The sequence below is a fragment of the Giraffa tippelskirchi genome, chromosome 10 (assembly GCF_054371585.1).
Source record: "Giraffa tippelskirchi isolate mGirTip1 chromosome 10, T2T-mGirTip1v1.2.pri, whole genome shotgun sequence".
Taxonomy (NCBI): domain Eukaryota; kingdom Metazoa; phylum Chordata; class Mammalia; order Artiodactyla; family Giraffidae; genus Giraffa; species Giraffa tippelskirchi.
The window spans coordinates 116,923,222-116,951,114 of NC_137284.1; the positions used below are offsets into that span (position 1 = coordinate 116,923,222).

General features: G+C 38.9%; 1 protein-coding gene across 43 annotated transcripts in view; it reads right to left on the reverse strand.

Moving 5' to 3' along the window:
• The window catches only part of NPY (neuropeptide Y), a 248,678-nt gene that overhangs the window by 163,141 nt on the left and 57,644 nt on the right, over positions 1-27,893 (reverse strand). For 5 of the 43 annotated variants that reach the window (XM_081533934.1, XM_081533952.1, XM_081533935.1 and 2 more), the window contains exons 4-5: positions 1,243-1,295; positions 705-852 (exon numbers count right to left, since the gene is read on the reverse strand). The exons of 36 other annotated variants lie outside the window; for them this stretch is intronic. The gene's annotated coding sequence lies outside the window, so the exon portion shown is untranslated. Of the gene's footprint in view, positions 1-704; positions 853-1,242; positions 1,296-18,292; positions 18,897-27,893 lie in introns of those variants that run through there. 2 more of the 43 variants (XM_081533956.1, XR_014066658.1) reach the window with 2 other exon arrangements.

A 27,893-nucleotide genomic window follows, 5' to 3' on the forward strand; every position in this document is an offset into this window, starting at 1 on the left:
GGGATGACAGAGGATGAGATGGTTGGATGGCATCACCGACTCAATGGAGATGAATTTGAATAGACTCCAGAAGTTGGTGATGGACAGGGAGGCCTGGCGTGCTGCGATTCATTGGGTCGCAGAGTCGGACTCGACTGAGCGACTGAACTGACTGAACTGAGTGGGCGTTGGGCATAGGCACCAACACTCTAGAATCCTTTCAGCACACAGGCATGAGAATCACTGTTCAAGAGCTTCAAGGCAATTAACTCTGGCACATTCCACTTAGATACGAAAGATGAGATGGCTGCACAGAAAATGAGAAGCTTCATTGGTGCCTATCTTTTTCTGTTCAAGTTAAGGTAGCCTTTCTTTTCTGTAACTGTATTCAGTTTAAATCCTTGTGTATTAGAAACAATATTTTAAAATATGTTTTCTTATCAGGAAGCTGGTTTTTTCTGTGGTTCCAGCAGCTGGCAAAACTGAGTGATAAGGTTTAGTGCACCAGGAAGATGGGACAGGAACTGCCCAAATCAGAGGAGTCCATGGACTAGACAGAAATAAAGGTTATCCTAGGGTGCAGTGGGGGGAGTGTGGGGAAAGAGAAGAAGGGTAGGAGAAGCCCAGCAGTTGAAAAAGAAAGCATTTCAGAGGAGAATGAGAAGGAAATGAGTTAAGAAGCCATTTGTCCCTGATTATGTCAACAGAAAAGACCAGGACCTTACCACTGGGTGGACTTTGACAGCAGACAACAGGATGTCGCATAACTATGGAGATAAAGGACATCCCCACAGAGGCAGAGAAACCCAGAGGACCACACAGAGACCAGCACCTGGATCTCCAGCTTCTTTCTGTCTCCAGACACCATTTTGGCTGGAAAAAGGCAGGGGATGGAAATTAAAAAAAAAACTTATATAGATCATTTAATCAAAGGAGAAATTTTTGATTTTTGAAAAAAGACTAAGCATCTTCAAATGGCAAAGTTAAGTGTCTTTGGTCATGCCACCACCCTCAGCAAAGAGAAGGCAGGTTTGTTCCCAGAACACTTAGAAGAAATAAAGGATACTGCTTTTCTCTGGGGGCATGATTGAGTCGTCTTTCTCTGTGAATTGTTGACCCTACATACTTAAGTCATTCGGAGCAAAAAACAAAGTCCCACATTTCCTCAATGGGACCTTAAGGGAAGCAGGAGAAAGATCTTTCTAGTAAGAAAATACAGACAATAATTGCTGTGTCTGCTGAATACTGAACCCAAGTACTCACATCAAAATGCTTTCTAAAATCTGGCCAGGTAGAGAAAGTAGCTTCTTGGTTATCTGCGAATTTGGTAGGAAAAGGTATGTTACATTACTTAATAACCAAATTAAGTGTCCTAAACAAGTCCTTTTCACACCTTCCACAGCTTCTTCAGTCACTATTTGGTTTTTATCTCCCCTTGCCTCCCCTGTACACTTACCCACTACCCTTTCCAGGCCTCCAACCCCTCCCAACATAGGATCATTAAGAAGAAAGTTCTCAAAAGGACATAGGCTCTTTAGTATATACATGGAGACTATTTAAGAGGCCACTGGAGAAGAAAATGGCAACCAGCTCCAGTATTCTTGCCTGGAAAATTCCAAGGACAGAGGAGCCTGAGGGGTGCAGTCCGTGGGGTCACAAAGAGTTGAACATGACTAAGCACGCACACATGCAGTCTGTTTTTTGTCAGTCTAATCTGTAGGGTCCCAGGCAGAGCATCTATGAGGGTACATGGAAAAATGTTTCCTCCCCTAAATATTCTGGCATATGCTACATATTTAAGAAAAACCCAAAGTCAACATTTTAGCCTGCCATATTTTCCCATTAGAGTGCTATAAAACTTAATTTTTTAATCATTAAAATGTGCCTAGCTCCATGAACATTACAAAAGGGGGTAGGAAAGCTCCCAAATAGTGCATGCACTCGTTCCCCTCATCTTACAGTGTATGCTCAGATACTTACTTGCAGTTTCAAAAACTCTATTCCAAATATCCCAATTCCTTCTCAATCCTTTCACTTAAGCCAACTGAATTAAGTACTTTTAGCACCAAGTTCTTAAGAAAGAGGCCTATTTCTCAGTATCTTAGGAAAAATTGGCACCAATCATCTGTCCATCCTATACTCCCACAGTCGGGTCCAGGTTTTCTCTCTGGGATGGAAATGGCATACACAGGATTAGAGACTCTTCTTGGACAATGGCCCAGGCCTCTAAATTCAGTAGCTTATTTGGAAGAGGCTAAAAAGTCAAAATGGGGTTCCAAATGTCTGTTCTTTTCCTGTGCTCTTTGAGTTTATTGCCTCAGAAGTGGAACCTTACTTCCCCAGGGCCTTATTTCTGCCCAAGGCTGGCTTCAGGCACCAGGAACCCAGGGCTCTATTTATCTAGAATAGCAAGATGTAGCAATGCTAGAAACTAACTCATTTGGGCAATTGTGGATGAGTACCAAGTTACTTTTGTTTCCTTTTCAAAGTACTTTCAGTATAGGAAACACACTCCACCGTGGTCTCTTTTCTTGTTTCCCTGCAGAAGCATCAGGTCTTGATGGTGTGCTGCTTTGTATTTGCTGTTCCCCTGTCAGAACAGTCCTCCTCCCTGCTTCCTTGTTACCTGGCAGCTCCTACTTGGTGTTCAGTTCTCACATTAGACATCGCTTTCCTCCAGTCTTTCCTTGACTTCCCAAGACTGGGTTACATAACTCTGCTTGGTGTTCAAGTAGAGCCTCTACCTATTAACATCGTAATATTATACATATTGCTCTGTAGTTGGGCATACTCACCAGTGTGGCCCAGAGACTTGTAAGAGCCTCGAGGATAGGAACTGCCCTTAAGATGTTACCCTTCTTTAATACCTCCAATGCCTAGCACAGAGCCAGGCACAGAGAAGCGACACAGTAAATCTTTTGTTGGAACAAAAAAGTAATATGGATCCACTATTCAATATTACAATGTACTAAAGTAAACTCCAGCTGGGTTGAAAGACTTCAGCAATTAAAAACTAAAATAAAATTGGAGAAGGCATATAGAATCTCTGTGAAGAAAAGAAACTACACCAAATACTGAAAATACTGAAACTGTCATCAGAGAAAAGGTGGATAACTTGATAAATATAAAAATGAAAGCAAAACACAGTAAAAATCTATTAAATAGGTAGGAATGCAACAGAATGAGGGAAAGTGATGAACATTACTAAAGCTTAGCATTCAACATACATAAATAATTGATACAAATACACGACCTTATTCTATAATTGAAAAAGGGAAATACTTGCTAAAAAGTACAAATTGCAAAAAATCCACTGCTTCAGTAACAATTCAAGAAATACAGATTTTAAAAGCTTTGTGGTACTATGTACCTATTAAAATAAATAAAAGTAACACATCCCAATATTTTCACAATTCTGTGGGAAAATACAACTGTTACTGTTGATATTATAAGTTGTTTCAGTCTGGAGAGAAATCTGGCAATATGAGAAAAAGAACCAGAAGATATTTACATTTGATACTTTACAATTTCACTTTGAAGGGTACATCCTAAGGAATTAGGCTAAAAGATGACCAAAGGTAAGTTGTGTAAGGAACTTCATAGCAGAACTATTCGGAGATAATGAAAACTAGAAACAGTCCAAGTGCCCGTTGATAGAATTAGAGTATGTAAGTGTAATGGGCATCTATCAAGTTAGCATGAATATGATAAACACATGGACTGTGTCCAGCTGTGGGAACCTGATATGAAGTTAATGGAAAGAGAAAAATGCAAAATCCAAAACATGTACACAGAGGTGGCTGCCACATAAAGGCTGGAAGGGAATTCAGAGATACTGCATCCTGCTTAGCTTTTAATCTTCCCTGGCTTCATTTGTCAGTAAAATTGCTTTTTTCATTCCTCATGTATTTAAGGGAAAGAAAGGACAATCTAAGAAAGGAAGTAAGATGTTACTGCACAAGCATTTTAATTGGTATGCAATGTACATAAAGCTTATTGCTGACAATTATGATTTAAATCATTATTATTTAATGCAAGGCCAGACTATTTTATTAAGTCAACTAATTAAAAGAAAGGGTATGCAGTGGTTGTGAGAGCACATCCTCCATCACATATCAGGTCCTGTGTTCTGGGACATTCTCTCCCAGCTACAGTGCATGCACACACCCCTTCCTCCATTCCCCCTCCCTCTCCGCCCTGTGCCCACCACCCTCTCCTCTCTCTAGTCATTTCTGACACTCCTTTATAGTTAAGCAAGGTTAGTTTAGGGATTATACCTGGACCTCCTTGGAGTAATGAAAGGCAACCAAGAGCAGTTTGAGGTGACAAGGACAACTGCAGAGACTCACTAATTAGGCAAGGGGTATGAGGAAAAATGGCTGCCTGGGGAGCCATGGCCCAGGCTTGAGAACCAGCTCAGCCCTCACTGCTGCACATCTCAGTCAAGCTGAACTGCAGCTTCCTTGGGTTTCATATCATAGAGTTGAGCAATATGATTTTTCAGTTCCTTTTGCTCAATTTTATTCTTCTTAGTGAGATGGGGAGTGGGGTCTGTTATATGGCTGACCCACAGTCAAGGAAGTATCATGTCTCTAAATTTTGTTTTCTCCCTTTTTTCCCTTATCACAATTCCCAAGGTGATTTTTTTTTATTCATTGCCTCAATTTCTTTCTAACCCTGCTGATGTGACATTTTTCTTTGGCCATTACATTTTCATATTTCTTTTGGAGTCCTCTGAAGTATTTTATAAAATAAACCTGATTTTAAGAACAGTTTTAGACTTACAGATTCTGAAGTATTTTGAAACATGTAAAAGAGGTTTTTTTTTTAATATTCATGTAAAACATACAAAATACTCATAATTTTGGATAAAAGGGTTATTTTGTAAATGCTAAAATATTTCTACATTTTTGTTCACTAGAAAAATTAAGGTTATAAAGCAGCTACTAATTAAGAATATATCATTTTGATTCCTAGCCAGTCCTGGGCATGGTAAGCAGCTAAACTGTTCTTCTTCATCTTTTTCTTTTATAAAAAATAGCATCATTCCCTTTTATAAGACAGAAAAATGGCATAAAATTAAACTGTTAGAATTTTTGCTGTGTTTAATGTCAAATATTTAAATAGAAATAAACATTAAAATGTAAGTGATAAAATCAATTCTTTAAAATGTTAACTTTTATAAAAACATAGCCAATTATTCACTATTCATATTTCTATTAGATGTTCTTATAGGCTCTTACTGCATTACAGAACTTTCTAGAGGCAGATACTTTGCATAGCTTATAGTTTTTAAAACTACTAGGAACTAACTCCTTAAAGAAATAGCTCAAGACTTAGGGGTTCACTTGAGGCATCAAGGCAACCTCAAGAAGCTTGATAAAGTAAAGATTTATACATGAACCAGGGAAAGATCAAGCGGTGTGGCCTTTTTAAGTTTGTTGGATTGCAGGTTGTAGACTTCATGACAAATGGAAATGGGTCTCTAGGTTATCATAGTATTTACTTCCCAGCAATGGGATTAAATTCCTCAGGAAATTCTTAGCAAGACAATGCACATTTGAGAAATTTGTAACAAAATAGAAATGGAGCAATAAATTGGAAATGACCCAATGGAAATTTTTATGAATGGTCTTTCTGTTCATAAAATAAAGTAGTAAGATAAACAGGGCATAGACGATTTTTAGGGCAGAGAGACTACTCTATATGATACTCTAATAGTGAAAACATATACTATACACTTGTCCAAACCCATAGAATGTATAACACTGGCATGAACCCTAAGGTAAACTACACACTTTGGGTGATGATGATATATTAATGTAAATTCATCAATTGTAACAAATGTACCTGTTAGGGGGGAGCCGTCAGAATAGGAGAAGCTATGCATGTGTAAGGGAAGAAGGTAAGTGGGAAATCTCTATACCTTCTGCTCAATTTTGGTGTGAATCTCAAAGTAATCTAAAAAATAAAGTATTTTTTAAAATACACTGAATCAAAAAATATATGAGTGACCCTTTATGTACCTAATTAGTAACAGCAGGTATTATATATTACTAATTTCCATGAACTATTCCTCACTAAAAACGTTTTTGCTTACTTTTCTTGGAGCTTCAATGGTACATTTATGAATTTTCATTGTTGTAGATATTTGCGCAATAATGGGCCTTATGACTCACAGTTCCTACATCCTGCTTCTGGGAAACTGCCTAGTTTCCAAGGGCCCTGAATAATCTGACTGCTTTACTTTTTTAAAGTTTTGAATAACCTATATTCAACATACTTATTGGATATCTCTCAATTCCCACCTCAACAATGCAGATTTACTGTTGTCTGTAACAGCCTCATGTCAAAGCATCTACAGCTATCCTCCTTTCCATTCCTATACACACCACTCAGCTCCCTTTCCTCTGATGCACCCCCCACACAGTTCTGAGGGCTTCCCAGATGGTACAATGATAAAGAATCCGCCTGCAGTGCAGGAGGCAGAGGAGATGCAGGTTAGATCCCTGGGTTGGGAAAGATCCCCTAGAGAAGGAAATGGTAACCCACTCCAGTATTCTTGCCTGGAAAACCTTATGAACAGAGGAGCCTGGCGGGCTACAGTCCATGTGGTCCAAAAGAGTCAGACAAGACTTAGGAATCAACAACAACACCACTACAGTTCTGAGGGCTGCCTCCATCATCTTTTCCGAGGTTTCATTAAATAAACACCCACTTCTTCCTTGTCATGTACCTTTACTGACTTTTTCTATGACCATTCCCTAGTTTGCTCATTTTCTAAGTATCCTCAACAAGAATGTATCAGTTTACTGCATGCCTTTCTACATTCCTGCATTCTCTGGCTGCATTTCTAAATAATACAGTCCTTGGCTCCTCTCTAAATAATGTAGGAGTCCCTGGCTCCTTTGTAAATAATATAGTCAAAAGCCATTATGTGGACAAAGCAAGGCAGACATCAGTGTTGAGGGTATGGCTCTGTCATGGCTAAAGGCAGGCACTGGAGTCTCAATGGGATGACAAGTGTTCCTACACAGGTTGGAGGGTTGATGTGGAGCATTGGAACCTGAGCAGGGTAAGGAAGGAATCTTTGGGGCAGTCCAGAGTTGGGGTAGAAAGTCTGAGAAAGATCAGGACACCATCAGTTTGGGGCAGGGGTGGATAAAATAATGGCTATAGACCTATTACACACAGGGAGTGTTGATCCAATTACCAAATATGTTACGGATAATTGAAACCAAGTTTCTTGTTCTTGGATAAGGGAGTTACAGATGTGGGGTTAGTTAGATTAAAATTGGAAGTATTAGCATGAATTCATAGATTTCAGTATTAAGAGATAATAGGAATGTGTGTGTGTGTGTGTGTGTGTGTGTGTGTGTGTGTGTGTGTGTCCACCAATGAGGAGACCTGGTGATCAGATCTTGGTTTTTAAATACCATTCTCCTTAAAAACAACCAGTGCATCTTGGAAATTTTGGGTTCCAGGCCTGGATCAGGGAAAATATAAGATCGGTCTGGAGCATCACATTACATTAGAAAGTAAGGAAGAACTCAAACAATAATGGAATACATGTCAAAGGGACACACGATCCAGCTTGAACAGGATCTCACTGGCCAAATCTGGGATGATTTCAGAATCAAATAAACAATGACATTTATTTTGATGATAGCCCATTGAATACAGTAAGAATCCATGATATCAGTAAACAAACACAAGGGAAGAAGAAAATGTTATTCCTTATGATGTAATGCCAAATGATAGATAAATGTAGAAATAATGACAAAATTAGAAAACCACCATATGACAATTACCACAGTAATAATTAGTTGAGCTAAGAAACATGGGTGGATGATTAAACTAGTGGATGAAAGTTTAATGAGAAATAGAATATATACATAATTTCAAAGTTCCTCTTCACAAAAGTCTTATTAATTACAAAGAATAAAAGCAATAGCCTTATAGGAGAGAAATCTGGCAGATATCATCAAACGCTCAGTGGGTTATATCAATATCATGTAGCACCTGATGGGATGCATTGAGAGCACAGCGTTACTTCTATGGTTTCGCTGCTTACACAACACTTTCCAGATGCATAATCTGAATCAAGTCAGGAGGAAACATCAGATAAAGCTAATTTGAGGGCCATTCTGCAGTATAATTGCCCTATAATCTTCCAACGTGTCAAGTCATACTTGTCAAGGATAAACTATTCCAAGCTGAAGGAGATTAAAGAGTCAGTTCAGTCACATAGTTGTGTCCGACTCTTTGCAACCCCACAGACTGCAGCACACCAGGCTTCCCTGTCCATCACCAACTCCCAGAGCTTACTCAAACTCACATCCATAGAGTCAGTGATGCCATCCAACCATCTCATCCTCTGTCGTCCCCTTCTCCTCCCGCCTTCAATCTTTCCCAGCATCAGGGTATTTTCAAATGAGTCAGTTCTTTGCATCAGGTGGCCAAAGTATTGGTGTTTCAGCTTCAGCATCAGTCCTTCCAATGAATATTCAGGACTGATTTCCTTTAGGATGGACTGGTTGGATCTCCTTACTGTTCAAGGGACTCTCAAGAGTCTTCTCCAACACCATAACTCAAAAGCATCAATTCTTCAGTGCTCAGCTTTCTTTAGAGTCCAACTCTCATATCCATACATGACTAGTGGAAAAACCATAGCTTTGACTAGATGGACCTTTGTTGGCAAAGTAATGTCTCTGCTTTTTAATATGCTGTCTAGGTTGGTCATAACTTTTCTTCCAAAGAGCAAGCATCTTTTAAAGAGTCATGACAGTGAATATCAGACAGGATCTCAGATTGGATTCTTTGCTATGAAGGATGTTATTGCAATAATTTGGTGAAACCTGGGCCTGATGATAAGAGAGTAGTAATGAATAAATGTTCATTTCCTGACTTTAGTGGTTGTACTATCACTATATTAAAAGAATGTTCTAGGATATAACAAATGCATGCCAAAGTATTCTAGGGTAGTGGTATCAGATATGCAACTCACAAATGATCCAAAGGGAAAAAAGTGTTCTTTCTTCTATTCTTACATGATTTTGGAAAGTTCAAAATGACTTCAAAATAAACAGAGAAAAATAAGAAATAAAATGTGCTGATTATGGATCTTTGGTTGAAAGCAAGGAAATTGATGGTGACATGAAAATTAAAGAAATATTTTTGCTAGTAGGAGACTGGATAGACAGGAGGAAGACTTGAGTAAAAACTAAGCCACAGAGAGGACAGGCAGCAAACAGTACTGGGAAATTTGGTTCAACCCTATTCTGAGGCCACGGCACTTTGGTGCCTCCTCTTAGAATCTCCACCTGAGAAGGCATGAACTTCCACATCCATTTACCTCCCCAAGTTGGAGTTTGTCAGAATCAGCAGTTCTGTTGTTCTACCTGCCTCTCCTAGGTCTCCCTTTCTCTTGGATTTAGCATCTTGTCAGTTCTTCCATACAATTAAGAAGATTTTTCAGTGGGAAGATCTGTCCAAAAAATCTAGCTGCCCATATTCTCAGAAAGAGAAATCCCTGCCTTATTCTCTTCCTAGCCCTTACTACTTCCCCAAAAGTCTGTACATTTGTTTATTTTCTGTCCCTCTGCACCAGACTGAAAACTCTTGGATGACAGGGCCCATCTGCTTTTTCCACTACTGTGTCCTCTCCCAGGGAAGCAGGTATGGCTACAAAGAAGCTCTGCTACCAGATACCCTCCCAAACTTTCAAAAGACTAATCTAGATTACCCCAAGACAATAAAAATGGCTTCATTATTCTACATGTCACTCTTAAAATAATTTCTAAGACCTGGCTTCCCTGGGCTCAATGGCACCAGGGCCTCTCTTTCAAATAACACCTTTTACCTTTCCTCCTCCACCTAGCACATGCTGTGAAAGGCTCTTCTTTATTTGGAAAATTCTTGTTTATCTTTTTTAATTCACGTATAGTTGATTTACAATATTATGTTAGTTTCAGATATATGACACAGTGATTCAGCAAAGTAGATATATATATACTTTTCAGATTACTTTTCCTTACAGGTTATATTATAAAATATTGAATATAGTTCCCTGTGTTATTCAGCAAATCCTTGTTACTTATCTGTTTTATATATCAGTCAGTTCAGTCGCTCAGTCGTGTCCAACTCTTTGCGACCCAATGAATCGCAGCACGCCAGGCCTCCTTGTCCATCACCAACTTCTGGAGTTTACCCAAACCCATGTCCATCGAGTCGGTCATGCCATCCAACCATCTCATCCTCTGTCATCCCTTTCTCCTCCTGCCCCCAATCCTTCCCAGCATCAGGGCCTTTTCCAATGAGTCAACCCTTCGCATGAGGTGGCCAAAGTATTGGAGTTTCAGCTTCAACATCAGTCCTTCCAATGAACACCCAGGGCTGATCTCCTTTAGGATGGACTGGTTGGATCTCCTTGCAGTCCAAGGGACTCTCAAGAGTCTTCTCCAACACCACAGTTCAAAAGCATCAATTCTTCGGCGCTCAGTTTTCTTCACAGTCCGACTCTCACATCCATATATGACTAGTGGAAAAACCATAGCCTTGACTAGACAGACCTTTGTTGGCAAAATAATGTCTCTGCTTTTTAATGTGCTATCTAGGTTGGTCATAACTTTCCTTCCAAGGAGTAAGTGTCTTTTAATTTCATGGCTGCAGTCACCATCTGCAGTGATTTTGGAGCCCCCCAAAATAAAGTCAGCCACTGTTTCCACTGTTTCCCCATTCATTTGCCATGAAGTGATGGGACCAGATGCCATGACCTTAGTTTTTTGAATGTTGAGCTTTAAGCCAACTTTTTCACTCTCCTCTTCACTTTCATCAAGAGGCTCTTTAGTTCGTCTTCACTTTCTGCCATAAGTATGGTGTCATCTGCATATCTGAGGTTATTGATATTTCTCCTGGCAATCTTGATTCCAGCTTGTGCTTCTTCCAGCCCAGTGTTTCTCATGATGTCCTCTGCATATAAGTTAAATAAGCAGGGTGACAATATACAGCCTTGACATACTCCTTTTCCTATTTGGAGACAGTCTGTTGTTCCATGTATAGTCCTGTGTATCTGTTAATCACATACTCCTAATCCTGCCCCCATCCCTTTCCTCTTTGGTAACCATAAGTTTATTTTCTATGTCCATGAGTCTATATCTGTTTTATAAATATATTCATTTGTATTACTTTTTAGATTCCCCCATACTAGTGATATCATACAATATTTGCCTTTTTCTGTCTTTGTTCATCTTTTAATGCCCTGCTTAAATGTTACCTGCTCTATGAAGCTATCCTCTAACCCCTAGGCAGGGCTCCATAGCATCTTCTACCTACTTTACTGTAGAGATGTTTAGCATATTGTATTGAAATTCTTCATTTATTTTCTGGTCTTTTCACTGTAATGTTCATGTTCATCACTGTATCTCGAATACCTAGCACAGCTCTTGGAACTTATTAAGAGCCCTGTAAGGATTAACAACCTCCTAGAACCTCAGAGCAGATTGGTGTTCTCTGGTCAACCTCTTCTCAGTTACTTGGTACTAACTCTAAAAATACTTGGGAACTCAATTAAAAAATCATTGAAAATATTAAAATATCCCTTTAGTTCTAGGATATTTTAATTCATTTTATATTAGGGTCCAAACTATATTTTGAACAAATATCCTTGATTGATTCTGTAACAAATTTTGAGAAACACCATTCTCAAAATTTTAGACCATTTTAAACCTTCAACTGGTTTCTCATCCACTCCAGTGGGGCTGGTCCCCTCTCTAGAAACATTAGTCTCTACAAAGTAAGACAAATATCCTACACAGCTTTGCTTCTCTGCTTTGGCAATTTAATGATAATTGCCACTTTCTTAGTGGATTTCTACAGAGACTTGAGGTCTCAATTGTTTTGTTGATATCTAATTTAGAATTTTTTGTGATTTTATGTTCTGTATTGACTCATATTCATTTTGAGTTTTAGTTTCCATATTTCACAGTTTCTAGTCCCAATTTCAAATCAGTCATCTGAAACTCCCAGCTCTATCCCAATCATGAAACCACTGGACCCCTGGGCTTTGAAGGCCACTCTCTTCCCAAGGATCCCAAAGGCCTCTACCTAAGTTTTTCATCATTTCCACAATTCTTCCCAAAACACTGTGGCAAGAAGGGAAGATGAGGGCTTTGAAGAAAAACTCACTTCCTTTTCAGATATAAAGCTGACATTTTTTTCACTCAATGCTGACTTGGGAGGCTGAAATATCTGAGTTTTCAGGCTTCATTAACCACTACCCCATTAAATGTTGCGTCAAATGGAGAGTGATCCTGAAGCTTTTCTGCTTCATGGGCTGTGGCACATTTTATCTTCAGCCCCCTTGGTTGAACCCCAGTTGATTTGTTTTCTTATCTGCTTCCCCCAGGAACATGAGTAAGCTAGACCTGGCATGTTTATCCAACAAGATAGTCCCAGCAGCACGATAACTTCTAACAGTTATTTTTTAGGCTCTGGTGAATGTCAGTAAGGTTGTGATCTGATCCACGTTATCATGTTCAGACTGCAGAAGGCTAAAGAGACCCTGCTTATCATCATACAAAGATAACAAATGAGTTTTCAATATGCAAATAAAAGAACTGTTACTCCCAGGAGTAACAAACTCAAATGTCTACAGGAGCCAGGAGGATAATAAAAATGTGTGAATCTAGTAGATAGCTATAAGAAAGTAAGGCTTGGTAGAGACTGTGGGAAAATGAGAACATATTTCACCAAAAGGCACTCAGATTGAAAAAAACAATGTATTAAAAGTCACTCAAAAGTAAAGTCTGTTGACCTGACACCTGTCACATTCATCTATATTCTAAAAACATGAATTTATAACTTCCCATAGTTTTTTTTCTTTTTTAAACTAGATATTTCAGTTAGATTCTAGGCTAAGCTACTGTAACAAGAGACCTGAAAATTCAGTGGCTTAAATAAGACCAAAGTTTGTCTAAGAGACCAGAAGCAGGTGGACAGTCCAGGGCTATAGGTAGCTCTGCTCCATGAGTGCTGTCAGGGATCCAGGCTGGTAGGATGGCTCTGCCACTTTCTAGGTATGCTTCCATCTGTGTGTCTCAGTGACTGTGCCAGTCACCACAACTTCCCAAAAGACAAGAGAAAGAAGGTAAGCAGATTCTTTTTAAGAACATGTCCAGGACTTCCCTGGTTATCCAGTGGTTAAGAATCCACCTGCCAATGCAGGGGACACAGGTTTGAACCCTGGTCCAGGAAGATTCCACATGCTGCAGGGTAACTAAGCCCATGTGCTGCAACTACTGGGCCCACTTGCTGCAACTGCTAGAGCCTGCATGCCCTCGAGCCCATGCTCCACAACAAGAGAAACCACTGCAAGGAGAAACTCAGGCACCACATCTAGAGAGTAGTCCCTGCTCACTACAACTAGAGAAAGCTCATGCATAGCAACGAAGACCCAGCACAGCCAAAATTAATAAAATTTGAAAGAAAAGAACAAGTACCAGAAGTTGTATCACATCATTTCCACTCAACTACATTGTCTTTAAATGTAGGGTCCCATCAGCACAGTTAACACCTAGGGAGGTTTTAGAAGAGGATTCTTCTCATCTGTTGAGGATCTATTAGTACTGGGAGATAGTTTCTGCCATGCTAGGTTTTCAGGCAAAGCCAAAGTAAGTTTCTATAACCTACATCTTTTAAAACGGTAAATTGATTCTGAACCAATTAGCCTTTGATCTTTGACATTTAACTTTGCAACAAGCTCTAAATGACTGAAGAGAATTACAGATATGCATAAGCATCAAGGTTGTAATAAAGGCAAGAGTAATGTAAAAAAGGCAGGCTACTAATGAGCCTTAAGAGTCTCATTTAATAGGTATAATGAAAGCAATCAACTATAAGTATTGCACAACAACTGCAAAAAAAGAGTGTGACAGTCACTCAGTCATGTCCAACTCTTTGCGACCCTATGGACTACACAGTCTGTGGAATTCTCCAGGCCACAATACTGCAAAAAAAGAAGACTGGTCCAATTCAGGGCAAATGCAATGGGCAACGTGTCTTATTCTTTATTACTCAAGCATCTACTTACTGTTGCTCTTTTTAACTTGTTTTATCCTTCTCCCCACAAAAACGTTGAAAGTCCAATGGGAATACATAAAATACCAAAGGTAACAAATTGGAAATGTTTTAAAACAAACAAAGGCATGGGTATAAAATGGGTCTATGAATGAGCTGGCACAACTTTGATGATTTTATTCAGTAGGTGGCAATCTAGACCACCCATAAGACTGGCTGAAAAATTCACATCATTTCTAAGATCCTTATGATTCAATTTCTATCTTAGTTCCCTGCATGTGTCTTGCACTTTCATACATTCGTAATTTCGTCTGCTGTTGCTTCTGCATCACCTTCTCCTTATCATAATCTTCCCCATCTCAGGCCAGGTAGTCACTGCCTCTGGAGGTCTTCCCAGATTTTCCTCAGAAGAGTTAGTCATGCTCTTCCTTACTCCCACAGTCATACTTACAATATTCATGATCTAAACTTATGCTGAATTCCATTAGTTTTGTGTAAATATCCCTTTCATTGAAGTGTACACTCAGTAAGGGCAAAGTCATTCTTTCTTTATTCACCTCAGTTTCCTCCTCTTCCTTTCATAATGCCACATATCATTAAATGCTGTTGGATATATAAGTAAAAGTTTATGTTTCTAGCCACCTACTCTACTGAAAAATTCTTATTTTTGCCCATTTTTCCCCAATGACTCTTGAGCTCCCTGTACCTGCATAAGGAGCCAGGCATATGGATGTTCACGGCAGCATTGTTTATAATTGTGAAAAGTTAACAGCTACCTAACTTGTCTTAGGAAATGTAGACGTAATTTAGTTCATACACAAGAATTCTATATATCAGTTAAAATAAATTAATTGATGCACGTTTGTCAATCAATAAGAATAAACCTCAAGAAAGCCTTAAATGAAAGAATTTAAGTTCATGAATAGTATGTAAGGTATGATAACATTCATGTAGGTTACATGTATTATCTTTTCACTAAGAAGCCAGGTAATTTCCCTGGTGGCTCAGATGGTAAAGCATCTGCCTGCAGTGCGGGAGACCCAGGTTCGATCCCTAGGTCAGGAAGATCCTCTGGAGAAGGAAATGGCAATGCACTCCAGTACTCTTGCCTGGAAAATCCCATGGATGGAAGAGCCTGGGAGGCTACAGTCCATGGGGTCAAAAAGAGTTGGACATGACTGAGCGTCTTCACTTCGTTTAAAAGAAAAGTAATTTTTTTAAGAAAACCCATAAAGTTCTTTCCTTCAACCTCACTTTCCCTCTAGCTTCTGTGCTGTCTTTATATGTTTTTTTGTTCCAGTCGATGGAGCACAAGAGAGAGAGAAGTTGGAGAATTTCCTCCTCCTTTCCTCCCTGCACAGCTCTGTTAGTGGCTGTGTCCCTCCAAATCTAAGAGTCAGGCAGCCTCTCCCCCAGGCTTCTGCCCTCAGTGGATTTCTTTAAGACCAGTTACTCCCTTTGCTGCTTCAGGCCTAGAGGAGGCAGCAGAGGCAATGGTTTCCTACTGTCACTCATTTCCGGATGCCTCCCTGAGGGTTTCCTTAACTTTCCCTACACCTCTATAAAATGCAACCCCACCAGAGTCTCTTCAGTTGAATCACCAGATACAGGGACTCTGAAGAAGATCTCGGTTCTAGATCCAGCTCTGCCCCTGATGAGCTGAAGGAGACTGAACAAGTCATTTCTGTCTGGACCTCAGCACACCTCTAAGTGAGGGAGGAAGGACAGGTGACGTTCAAAGTCTTATCTGCCTTGAAGATTCTGGAATCCGCTGGAGACTGAGACAGGATGGTGTCCTGTCTCAAGTGAATCTTTGTAGCATATTTATTTAAAGATGATCCTTTTAAGAGAAAGCTAAGGATGTTTACCTTCTAGTTTTCACTCCTTCTAAAGGGAATGCTTCAGCAGAGTGAGCTTCTGGAGCCCCTAAACCAATTCCAGTTCTTTTCTTTCTCTCTTTCCCAAACTTATATCCTGTTTCCTCTTTCATCTACTCCTGTTCTTTGTGCGCCACTTCTCAAGGCTATTAGAGGGACAAAAAGCACAAAGGTCTTGGCCCTACAGCCTCAGCGGTTATTCAAAGAGTGCACCAGCTTGATTGACAGTCTTCTGCTCCTAATGCCAAGAGCCCCCTGCCCCTGCAGGCTATCAACACCTCTACTGGAGTGAAACTCCTCACAAACTTGTCTACTAGGAATGGAGGAGTAGCTGGCATAAAGGACATCTGGAGTGTTTCTAGCTAGGCACAAGGTACAGGCTGCCTGCCAGAACTGCTGCCAATGATCCAAATGTTTGTGTAATCTCTAAATGTGCACCCATTCAAAGAAATTTAATTTCAGTCCTTTTTGTCAACCTTCATCTCTACATTCAGAGAGAAGACTGTTTCTGGGGGCACCAAAGCACCCAAACCAGGCTCTGTTTATCAGACAAGGCTTGACTTTAATCCCACTCCTACCCAATCCTCTTCACTCTGATGCAATGCTGTAGCCACAGTGTCCCTAGCTGGCTTCATTTCCAAGGAAGCAGAACCACCGCAAATCCATATTTATCTGCAAAAATCCCAAACCAATGATTACTAGAACACCAGAGTTTAGGGAAAGAAAAGAATTGTTTTAAAATATGAAAACCAAAAAAGAAATAATAAAATATGAAAAACCAATAACAGTCTTGTATAATTTTAGTAATGCTCCCTATTCACTCACTGATAAAAAGGTGAACTAGCTGGTGATTTCTCCTATAGACACATAATAGCATACCCACCAGTATATAACATCTCTGGCCATTTGATTTCATTTTCTCTAAGCAGGTAACTTTTAACTGTTACTTTTAATAAGTTAGTCTAACACAGAGTTGCCATATTTACCAAATAAAAATACAAGATGCCCAGTTAAATTTGAATTTTAGGTAAACAAGTTTTTCAGTTTAAGTATGCTCCAAATATTGCAAGGTCTGAAATGCAAATATAACTGGATGTCTTGTAGTTTATTTGCATCTAATCTAAGAGCCATGATCTTCTATTCTTTCTGTAGGACTCATTACATGAATCCATTTCAGAGATTTGAAGACCTCTGGTGCTGCACACAGGAGAATTCTATCCTGTTTGGCTAGGGACCAGGCTTACCAAAGTAAGCAGAGGCTGGGTGGCTGGATCACATATGAGATGCAGCCCAACTCTCTGGTTCTCCATGATCACTTCTCTTCTGAGCCCTAAAACCCCCAGCAAGCCCAAAACTCCAGTTAAAAAATTGCTTGGCCAACTTGAACCTGTGCTCTATAACTATATCATGAAGGTAGTGATAACTTCCTGTTTACATTTGTATTTTGTGATAAACGCCCCTCTTTGAGTTTTAGTTTCATTTGCCTTTATTTTCTCATTAGTTTCAATGATCTCTGAGAATTTCCCCAAATGATGAAAAGCTTCTTAATTGTGGACCAAGCAGGTCAGCCATTGTGAAACTAAAGGAGAAGCTGGTCCTGCCCTCAGCCCACAGACAGACAAAACTTTATTCTTCACCACACCCAGGGGAAGCAAGGGAGCCATCCTTTAGGCCAATATTAACATCCATCCCTCAGGCTGTATTACCCTAAGACATTTGCAAAAGTATCCTTGTGTCTGTCCACCTCTCCACAAGTTCTGTCAACAATCAGTACTGATCACCTTATTTTACTAACAAGGCAAAACCAGGCACCACATCATTGAAAGGTGCTGGTGTTGGAAACAGGTCACAGAGCCCCACTTGGTGAGAAGCAAGGACACAATAAGTATGGCTGCTTTTGAAACCATCAAGACTTTCTGCACTAAGGTGTATATCTTCACTGAACATAAAAAGCCTGCTGTTTGCTTCCTGTGTTGGGTGGAGTTATCGAGGTTAACTTTTAATACTTTGGATAGAGAAACTTTAAAAATACATATTTCCTCTTTTCATTCTCTATAGTTCATATGGTTCCTTCTAGTCCTTAGAATTTTACCATATCTGTGAAGCCAAATCTTATGATTTTCCAGGATGATTTCAATGTCTCAGTTCTCACTGGCTAGTAAAATAATTCATTCTTACACTTGTTGGCCATTTATTAACTCCAAATCTGTGCTAGGTACTTCATATCATATAAGCATTTTGTGATATAGTATAGAAAATTCATATATGTAAGTTACTGAACAAAGACATTTAACTCTTTACAGAACAAAATAAAAAAATACATTATTATACCAAAAATAAAAAAGGCAATAAACACTCACTGAATTTTAAGCTCAGTTTTATAAAATCAGACAACTGCTAAGTTGATAACTTTGATACGGATGAAAGAAGGCAACATGATTTCGCTTTACCCTGAAGAGGAAAATGCATTATCTTCTCTTCACAGCTTTTGTGCACCTGATGATAAACTTGGCCTTGGGCCAATGAGTGACTCATTTGTTCAGTTAATGTCACAGTAATGAGAGATATCTTGTCCCATCAGTTGCAAGTTTCTGTCAAGACATTAGACAGAAGGATCACAGTTTAGAAATGTGTGTGGACACCACCCCTCTCAGTAAGGCAGCCCAGCGACCTGGGGCTCCATGGTGGCTCCACATGGCCTTCTTAGGAGTCTGTCAAGGAGGAGTATGAAGAGCCAGGCAAGAAAAGCGTCCCCTGGAAATGGCTTTGGCTCCACTGGAACATTTGTGCAGGCAGGAAGGGATGCGAAGCAACCAGCACGGGAGAGCTCCAAGGCATAAATCCTCAATTAAGGAGCAACCTTAATTAATCATGCAGTTTCAGATAATCCACTCAGCCTTTCTGAGCCTCCTGTTTTTCCTTCAAGTGGTAACAAGGACTGTGAACCACCACTTTTCAGTGCTTCTGAGAAATATAATCAAAGGATGTTCAGGGGGATATGAAATGACAGCCAAGATTACTACCTATTTAAACTATTCAGACTTCATTTCTCCTACCATCATGTCCCTGAGGCCACTTCAAAACCAGAGGACACATTTGCTCCATAAGACTTTTCTCTCCCCAAATTCATTGGAACATATTAAGGTGAGATGAAAGAGGAGGTGAGACATTTAGGATATATATTGATATAAAACACAGATATAGGGTTTTTATTTTTACTTTCTTCTTTTCTTACTTGTTTTTATTTTGGTTTCTTATTGATAAGACCTGGGAAAAGTGATTGCTTTTAAACTTCTTTAGTCTCTATTTCAATATTCATAACATAGGGAATCTCTACTTGAATGCATGATCACCTTCTCAAGGCTAACTGTCCTGAAACAAGTTCCCCAAATAAATCTCTACCAAGGCATTGGCAACTTCATGTCTTCTTGGCTCACCCAGGACTCAAGATCACACTTTATTCTAGTCTCTTACCCCCTGCCTCCAACCCAGTAGAAAATTCCTGTTGGTTCTACCCCCAAAGTCTATATCCAACCATGCCTCCCACTCCCATAGCCCTCTCTATGAAAACCACAGTCATCCCTCTCTGAAGAATTGGATCATCTCTCTAACTGCTCTGCCTGTCTCCTTCTTGCTCCTTCCTCACCCCTAGGCCAGCAGCCAGAGTGTATGTATGTGCTCAGTCACTCAGATGTGTCCAACACTTTGTGACCCCATGGACTGTATGTAGCCTGCCAGGCTCCTCTGTCCATGGGATCTTCCAGGCAAGAATACTGGAGTGGGTTGCCATTTCCTCCTCCAGGGGATCTTCCCAAAACAGGGATTGAACTCAGGTCTCCCGCGTTGCAGGCAATTCTTTACCATCTGAGCCACCAGAGGGATGGGCATTGAAACAGGAAAGAAGCTACAGTCAATACAAAAAAGCATAATTCAGACAACTGAGGATTTGTCCTTTGGGACCTTGTGAGGAGCACTGAGAATGTGACTCAAAGCCACAAACCTAGGGTTGAAAAAGGAGGAGAAGCACTGGCCTCTGTCCCCCAGTGGTCAGGGGCCTGTTGTCTACTCCCCCACACTACTGAGTTGTACATATGTGAGCTTGATGGGGTAATGCCTTGCAACAAGTTCAGAGGAGCAGAATGGTAGTTACGTGACACAAGCCTGTGGTGAGGAACGATTTGGGGTGAAAATTGTTGCTGCAGTTTTGGTTGGAATAGGAAAAAGGTGGAGGCAGAGAGGATCAGTTCCAAATGGTACACCCACTCTGGAAAATAACTTGGCAACTTTCTTTCAAAACTAAAAATGAACTTAGCACACAACTCAGAAATTATATTTAAGTATATATCCCAGCAAAATCAAAACTTATTCTTCATGCAAAAACTTGTCCATGAGTGTTCACATAGTTTTATTCACAATATCTAAAACCTGCAACCTACCCATATGTCTATCAATGGGTGAATCGTTAAGTAAACTGTGGATATGCATACCCCATGATACTAATTAACAATACATAGGAACAACTATTGATACACATAGCAACTTGGATAGAAATCAAGGAAATTGTGAGTTTAAAAAAGTCAGTCTCAAAAGGGTACATCCTGGTTGATTAATTAATATAACATCCATGGAATAACATAGCAATAGAGAACTAATGAGCAGTTGCCTGGGGATTAGGAGAGAGGGAGTGAGGGTAGCTATAAAGAGATATCACAAGAGAGTCTTGTAGTGATGGGATAGTTAAGAATCTAGATTGTACTGGTGGCTACCATAATTTATGCATATAATAAAATTGCTTAGTGATACACACACAGATGAATGTATACACAAATGAATACTTTTAAAATTGGTGAAATAGGAATAAACTCTATAGATTGTACCAATGTCTGTTTTCTGGTATTGATATTATACTATAATTACACAAAATTTTAACATTGAGAGAGGCTAGCTAAAGAATACAAATAATCTGTCTTTTCTTTGTATCTTCTTGTGAATATATAATTATTTAAAAACACAGTTTAAAAAAAGAAAAAACAATCATTCAAAAAAATTGAAAAGTAAATTTCCCAATTTAAATTTTGGATATCAAATAAGAGAAACCTATTTTTTTTTCAGTTATAGACTTCTGCCTAGATTGAATTGTATATTGAATGAAAATATTCTCTTAATTTAATAATGAGAAAAAGAAATTAGGTCTATAAAATCATATAGCCCAAATTAAAATGTCTATAGTTTACATACTGAAAGAAAACCAACTACAACATAAAATGGTTGGAAAAATTAAAGTTTTTAACAGTTTAAAAAAACATATTGCATGGCCATCAACTGCTTCATTAGCTCTAATGCTGCATACAATTAAGTGTTTCCACACCCTTTCTCAATTTAACTTGAACCAATTGTCTAGAATTCAACCATGCTTTCTCTGGATTTCAAAACTTTCCAAATGTAAAAACTATCCCCTTCCAGTGGATACACACAGTGAGTTAGATTTCAGAAAACTTTTCTCCTTCCTTTAGATCAAAGGAGGTAAGTGTCCTCTTGGGTTCAACTCCACCTTGGATAATACAGGAAACATTGCTGACTTGTAGAATGCATTAAAGTCTAGTAGAAAACTCAGAAAGAAAATCATGCTGAGACTACAGGGAATTCTTCAAGAGTAGGTATGACTCTTAAAAGAGTGCTAGTGAGAAGGCTAGGAAAACTCTGAGTAGCAAAGTAAATCAGGATGATGCAAAAGGAAAGAAGACATTTTAGGCTCCAAGAGTGTGTTATAAACATAAAGCCAGAATTCCTTCAAAGGACTATGAAAATGAATTATGAAAGCAGTTTTGAAGTGTTGTTATTTGCAAATATCCCCTGGGTATTTTAATTTCCTTCACATGAACATTAGCATAAATCTTCATAAGTTAGTAATCTGCTCTCCCATTATTTATCCAGCACAATTAATTTCACTCCATCTTCTCAAGCTGTTATTTCCTGATGAGTTTTTTCTATTCCTTGTTTTCTATTTCCCTCCCTTCAAACCACTACCAGTGTAGGGAGAGAATCTTTTCACAGCAGATCCTTAAAGAAAAGTAAAGCCCACCTCAAACTTAATCACTGGGTCCTTGCACCCCATCTGGTTGAGCTTCTGTGGATGATGAAAGCTCCAGAGACCATACTTTCAGCTTGTATCCCCTCCCAGAACAGAGCAGGCCTGATGAACATGGAGTTAGAGCTAGAATCCTCATCTTCAGGGGCTTCCCTGGTGGCTCAGTTGGTAAAGAACCTGTCTGCAATGTGGGAGACCTGGGTTTGATCCCTGGGTAGGGAAGATCCCTTGGAGATGCTTTCCTGAAGAACTCCATGGACAGAGGAGCCTGGCAGGCTACAATGGTCTCTCAAAGAGTCTCAATGCATATGTGAAAATCTTTGCACAAAAAATATTCACAGCACTGTTTGCCCCTTTCACTCCTGCCATGTGACATCAAGTTTTAGTATCCACTGAGTGGCAAAATACATAATGATCAAAAAAGGGTCTATGAATTAAGTAAGCTTCTAAGTTAATTTGTATTTTAGTCATCAGAGCAGCATAAAATATTGTTTCTGTGTGAGGCCTATATTTACTTAGTTCACAGCCAATATGTGGTGTGTGTATTTGTTGATGGATCTCTTACACAATAATTCTTCATCCATTCCCAGATTGGAAACCACTGTTCTCGGGAATGTTCTTGAACAGTGAGTTGGAAACTCTTCCCTGTGGCAGTAAAATGTTAGGCTGCGTTTTCAAAAGCATGATCATGGATAATGCACAGGGAATTGAAAATATTATGAAAATCCATACAATGTGAAAGTGATTTGGAGGTTTCACTGAGATGCTCTGGGGTGTCATTCATGAGCACCAAATAAACTGCACTGCTGGATAAGTGCACCTCACATAGGAGCCTTATGGGAAGGAAAGTCTTTTCCAGTTCCTGCAGAGAATCTTGTGCCACAATACTGCTTTCAGTCTCACTCATACTATTTTTGTTTCTCTGCTTCTTTTTTGATGTTTTTTTTCTGGGTGAGTTTGTGTTGGTCACCATTTTTTTATGAATTTCATTGGAAGCATGGTTTTGATTACATGGTCCAACAATCTGGTCTCTTGTGAGTGGCAGGTGACAGACAATCTGTCTATTCAATGGAAGAGGACAAGAAATCTTTCCTGTTTGTGTTTATCTGTTTGTCTCAAAGATTTTGACACCTCCTGGCTATCTCCTGTGGTTTATCTTGTTTGTGCACCATTATCAATGAAAATCACTTAAGAAGATAAAACTTCCCATGTGGTTCAGTGGTAAAGAGTCCACCTGACAATGCAGGAGAGGCAGGAGATGAGAGTTCGATCTCTGGGTGGGGAAGATCCCCTGGAGAAGGAAATGGCAACCCACTCCAGTTTTCTTGCTGGAAAATCCCATGGACAGAGCCTGACAGGCTACAGTCCATGGGGTCACAAAGAGCTGGACATGACTAAGCGACTAAGCACATATGCATGCAAGAAGAAAAAGAGGAATCAAGATGGGAGAGGGGTAGGTAGACATGGAGTGCATCTCTCTACACAGATGCATCATGACTATATCTACAGATGCAACAGTTCTCACTTAGAAAGAAAAAATGTTCCCACTAGAATGGAGAGTAGCTGTGATTCAAGGAACAGCCAATTTGGTGGCTTTGAAATCTGTTTTGTGTCCCTGGTTACCCTATTACCCAGCTGCAAGCTACTAGTGAATTTTCTGGACCAACGCTACAGTTGGGAAATGGAGGTTGTTCTTTCTCTGTCTCCGTGCATGTAAATGAATAGCATACTTTCCTGGCTTCACAAAGGGAGGGTAGTTAGCCTTTTTAAGGGTTTATGAGTAACTGAAATCTTTATATACCTCTCTTTGGCAATAATAGGTCTCTCTCAAAACCTTAAAAAATTAATTATACATAAAAATCTCTTATGTGTACAAACTATAGGGTGTATAATTTAACCAGACAGATCTACCTACCATTAGGGGGAGGAACACACACAAAGATTTAAATTAATAAAACTGGTTTTGCATGGCTTTGAAAACAGAGAGCTCTGACCTCTGAGTTTTGTGTCATTTATACAATTTTGATAACAGCTGTGTGAATGAGCCAGACCTGGGTTGGAATGGTCCTTTACAACCTCCAGAAAAAAAACAAACAGAAGAGTTATCATGAGTGTGCAACTTTCCTCTCCTCACTCAAAAGGATATAGATAATTACACAGAGATACACAAATGATCCAAGTAAAGATATAAACAGAAATAAACCTTTGAGTTCAGTCCTTAGCTCCACTTAGTCTAACTGAATAAGAACCATGGAAAATAGCATACAATAAAATAAAGAGAAATCTAGCTATAAACTGTAGCTTGCCCAGGAGTTTATGGAAGTCTTCAGTCATATAAGTCAGAAATACTTTTGAGCAAACATATTGGGATATCTTGTCTACCTCCTGTGAAAATTAACAAATTAGGGCATATATTCTCTTAAATTAAGCAATCATCCACTTTGATTAGCTTATAAAGAATAATAAGCATTTATATACATTTAAAGGGCTTCCCAGGTGGTGCTAATGGTAAACAACCTGCCTGCCAGTGCAGAAGAGACAATGCCAGAGAGATACAGTTTCGATCCCTGGGTCAGGAAGACCCCCTGGAAGAGGGCATGGCAACCCACTGAGTATCCTTGCCTGGAGAATCCCATGGACAGAGGAGCCTGGCAGGCTATGGTCCATAGGATCACAAAGAGTCAGACACGACTGAAGTGACTTAGCAGGCATGCATTATATACATTTAAAATAAAATAAATCAAGATTTTCCATAAAATAAGCAATTATTTGAACTTCTGATGTTTTAAATGTGCTAGTCTTTTGAGAAAGCTTCAGATACTTACTGAAACAGTATCTCAGGAAAAAAAAAATGTGTGTGGCACAGGAAGAATTTAGCTTTAAAATAAATTATTGCCCTTGGTTATCTTGAGTTTCCAAGATAACAAGCAAATTAATACAAGAAAAATAATTCTAACAGAATTTCAGTACTTTCAACAAAAGTTAAAGAGTTTTAAAATATGCACATAAATTTAAAATGAAGCTCAGACAATATTTCTAATAAAGGTGAATCTTTGACAAAATAATTTTTCTCAGTATTAACATAGCATGAAATGTTGGCATAATAACTTACTTAATACAAAACTTGGTTTTATTTTCCAAGAAAAGTCTAATTATTTTAAGCTATCTAAACTTTAAAAATAATTTTATGGATCATGTAAATAAGTATTTCCACAAATGCTCTAAACATTTCCACAAAATGTTTAGAATTAAAGAAAGTAAAAATCATAAATTTTAAATTGAATTAGTTAGCCATGTGTTTATTAAAAAGAATTAATTCTTATGAATCTGTACCAAAAAATTTAAGTGTAACCTCTCTGGTAAGTTCATAATATCGATAGGAATTATGTTTATCTTAAAAATAAGCATAATTTCTGAAATCCTTTTAACTTTGAGACTTTTGACTAATTTAAACTGAGAAAATTTTGGTTACTTGAACAATCATTTAAAAAATAATATTCATAAAATTAGAGTGAATGTAAAAATACCAAGCATTATATACATAATACCAACTTTATATCATTTTGTGGCTCAGATCATAAAGAATCTGCCTGGAATAGGGGAGACCCAGCTTCAATCCCTGGGTCAGAAAGATCCCCCAGAGAAGGGAATGGCTACCCACGCTGGTATTCTTGCTTGGGAAACCCCATGGACAGAGGAGTCTGGTGTGTTACAGTCTATGGAGTCACAAAGAGTCGTACACAACTGAGTGACTTTTGCTTTAGTTTTTACATATAAGAAAAGCTATCACTTTACAGGTGACCAAGGCTGTGCAAATACTTTGGAGGCATATTGGCCCACATGCTAATTTTTCTGCTTTAAGAAGGATGAAACGGATGTAGGTGACCACAGACAAACGTATCCCATGTGTGTACATGAGGCATAGCAGCCCATGCTGGAACTCTGCTGGTTAGCAGGGTGCTGGTGTTGCTGAACTAGTCTCAGCTAACTGCTTCCCAGAAGCCTCTGTGCCTGTATAAGGAAGTCAATTACCTCTGTTAGAAGTTGAAACCAACAGAAGAGATTGAAACTACACTATGTGTAATCATTACAAAGCAAGATGAATACATTTAAATTAATAAATGGTGGGTGTGACTTGCCTGTTTGTTTACAGAGGAAAAAAAGATTTTGTCCTAAAATTTGATAGTTCAAGAATGTGAAAAGAAGTAGTAAAAACCAAGTTTTGATTTTAAGGAATAAAAATCAAGTTGTAAAAGAACAGAGGGAAAACGAATTGCATTTTCCTTTGTTTCATAATATCTGCAAATAATGAGCTTGTAAGAAGTACTAAAATGTTTACCAAAGTTGCCTCAATTTTGATGGATTCATTTGTAAGACAGGATTCAGGGACTGACAACCTTTTTCTGTTAAGGGCCATAGAGTAAACATTTTCAGTTGTCTGGGTCACAGTCTCTGTTGTAACTATTCAACTCTTGTTGAGTCCCCAGAGCTTCCAGGGACAAGTAAACAAATCAATGTGGCCAGGTTTGACCTGTGGGCCCCAGCTTGTGGACCCCAGAGGCAGATAAAAGGCTTCAAATCTTTTAAAGAAAAATGTCACATGAGTAATATACAAAAAGAGTAAAACTAGAATTTAGTACTCTTCCTGAGAACATGACAGATTGATCTTTGAGTAACAGTTTGCTCTTAACAAGAAACAGTAAAGATCATTCTATACTTTCTCTGTACTCAGTAAGATCATAACTCTCTATACTTGCTTTATTTGTTTTTGAGTCAATTTGAACAGAAGTCTACTTTTGAAAAAGCTAGAATTTCTAATAATTAGTTAGTTTGCTTTGGTTATTTCCTATTTTGTCTGAGTTTAATCATTTCCTGCCTTTAGTCACCTATGACTTAAGCTCATATCTTACTTTCTCTGATAAATATTTTGGATAGTGCCTTTCCCAATTTAGGCCCATTTAAAATAATTCATCCTTATAACATAAACTAGCCTTTGGAATTTTCCAGTTTGAATAATATCAAAGATTTGCTTCCCTTCCTTATAAAAGAAGAATTACTAGAAATAATATGTTGGAAAATATTATTGGAAAATCTCATTTTTACATACATCCACAGTATTTATCAAAGTCCACAGTAGTAAAAGGATCTGAGATTTCCAAAGAGAAGCACAACTTTTCTAAGTTAATTATACACAAATGGAATGTTATTAACACAAGCTGGAATCACGATTGCCGGGAGAAATATCAATAACCTCAGATATGCAGATGACACCACCCTTATGGCAGAAAGCGAAGAAGAACTAAAGAGCCTCTTGATGAAAGTGAAAGAGGAGAGTGAAAAAGTTGGCTTAAAGCTCAACATTCAGAAAACTAAGATCATGGCATCTGGTCCCATCACTTCATGGCAAATAGATGGGGAAACAGTGGAAACAGTGGTAGACTTTATTTTGGGGGGCTCTAAAATCACTGCAGATGGTGACTGCAGCCATGAAATTAAAAGATGCTTACTCCTTGGAAGGAAGGTTATGACCAACCTAGATAGCATATTTAAAAGCAGAGACATTACTTTGCCAAAAAAGGTCCATCTAGTCAAGGCTATGGTTTTTCCAGTAGTTGTGTATGGATGTGAGAGTTTGACGGTGAAGAAAGCTGAGCGCTGAAGAATTGATGCTTTTGAACTGTGGTGTTGGAGAAGAGTCTTGAGAGTCCCTTGGACTGCAAGAATGCCCAACCAGTCCATCCTAAAGGAGATCGGTCCTGGGTGTTCATTGGAAGGACTGATGTTGAAGCTGAAACTCCAGTACTTTGGCCACCTCATGCAAAGAGTTGACTAATTGGAAAAGACCCTGATGCTGGGAAGGAGTGGGGGCAGGA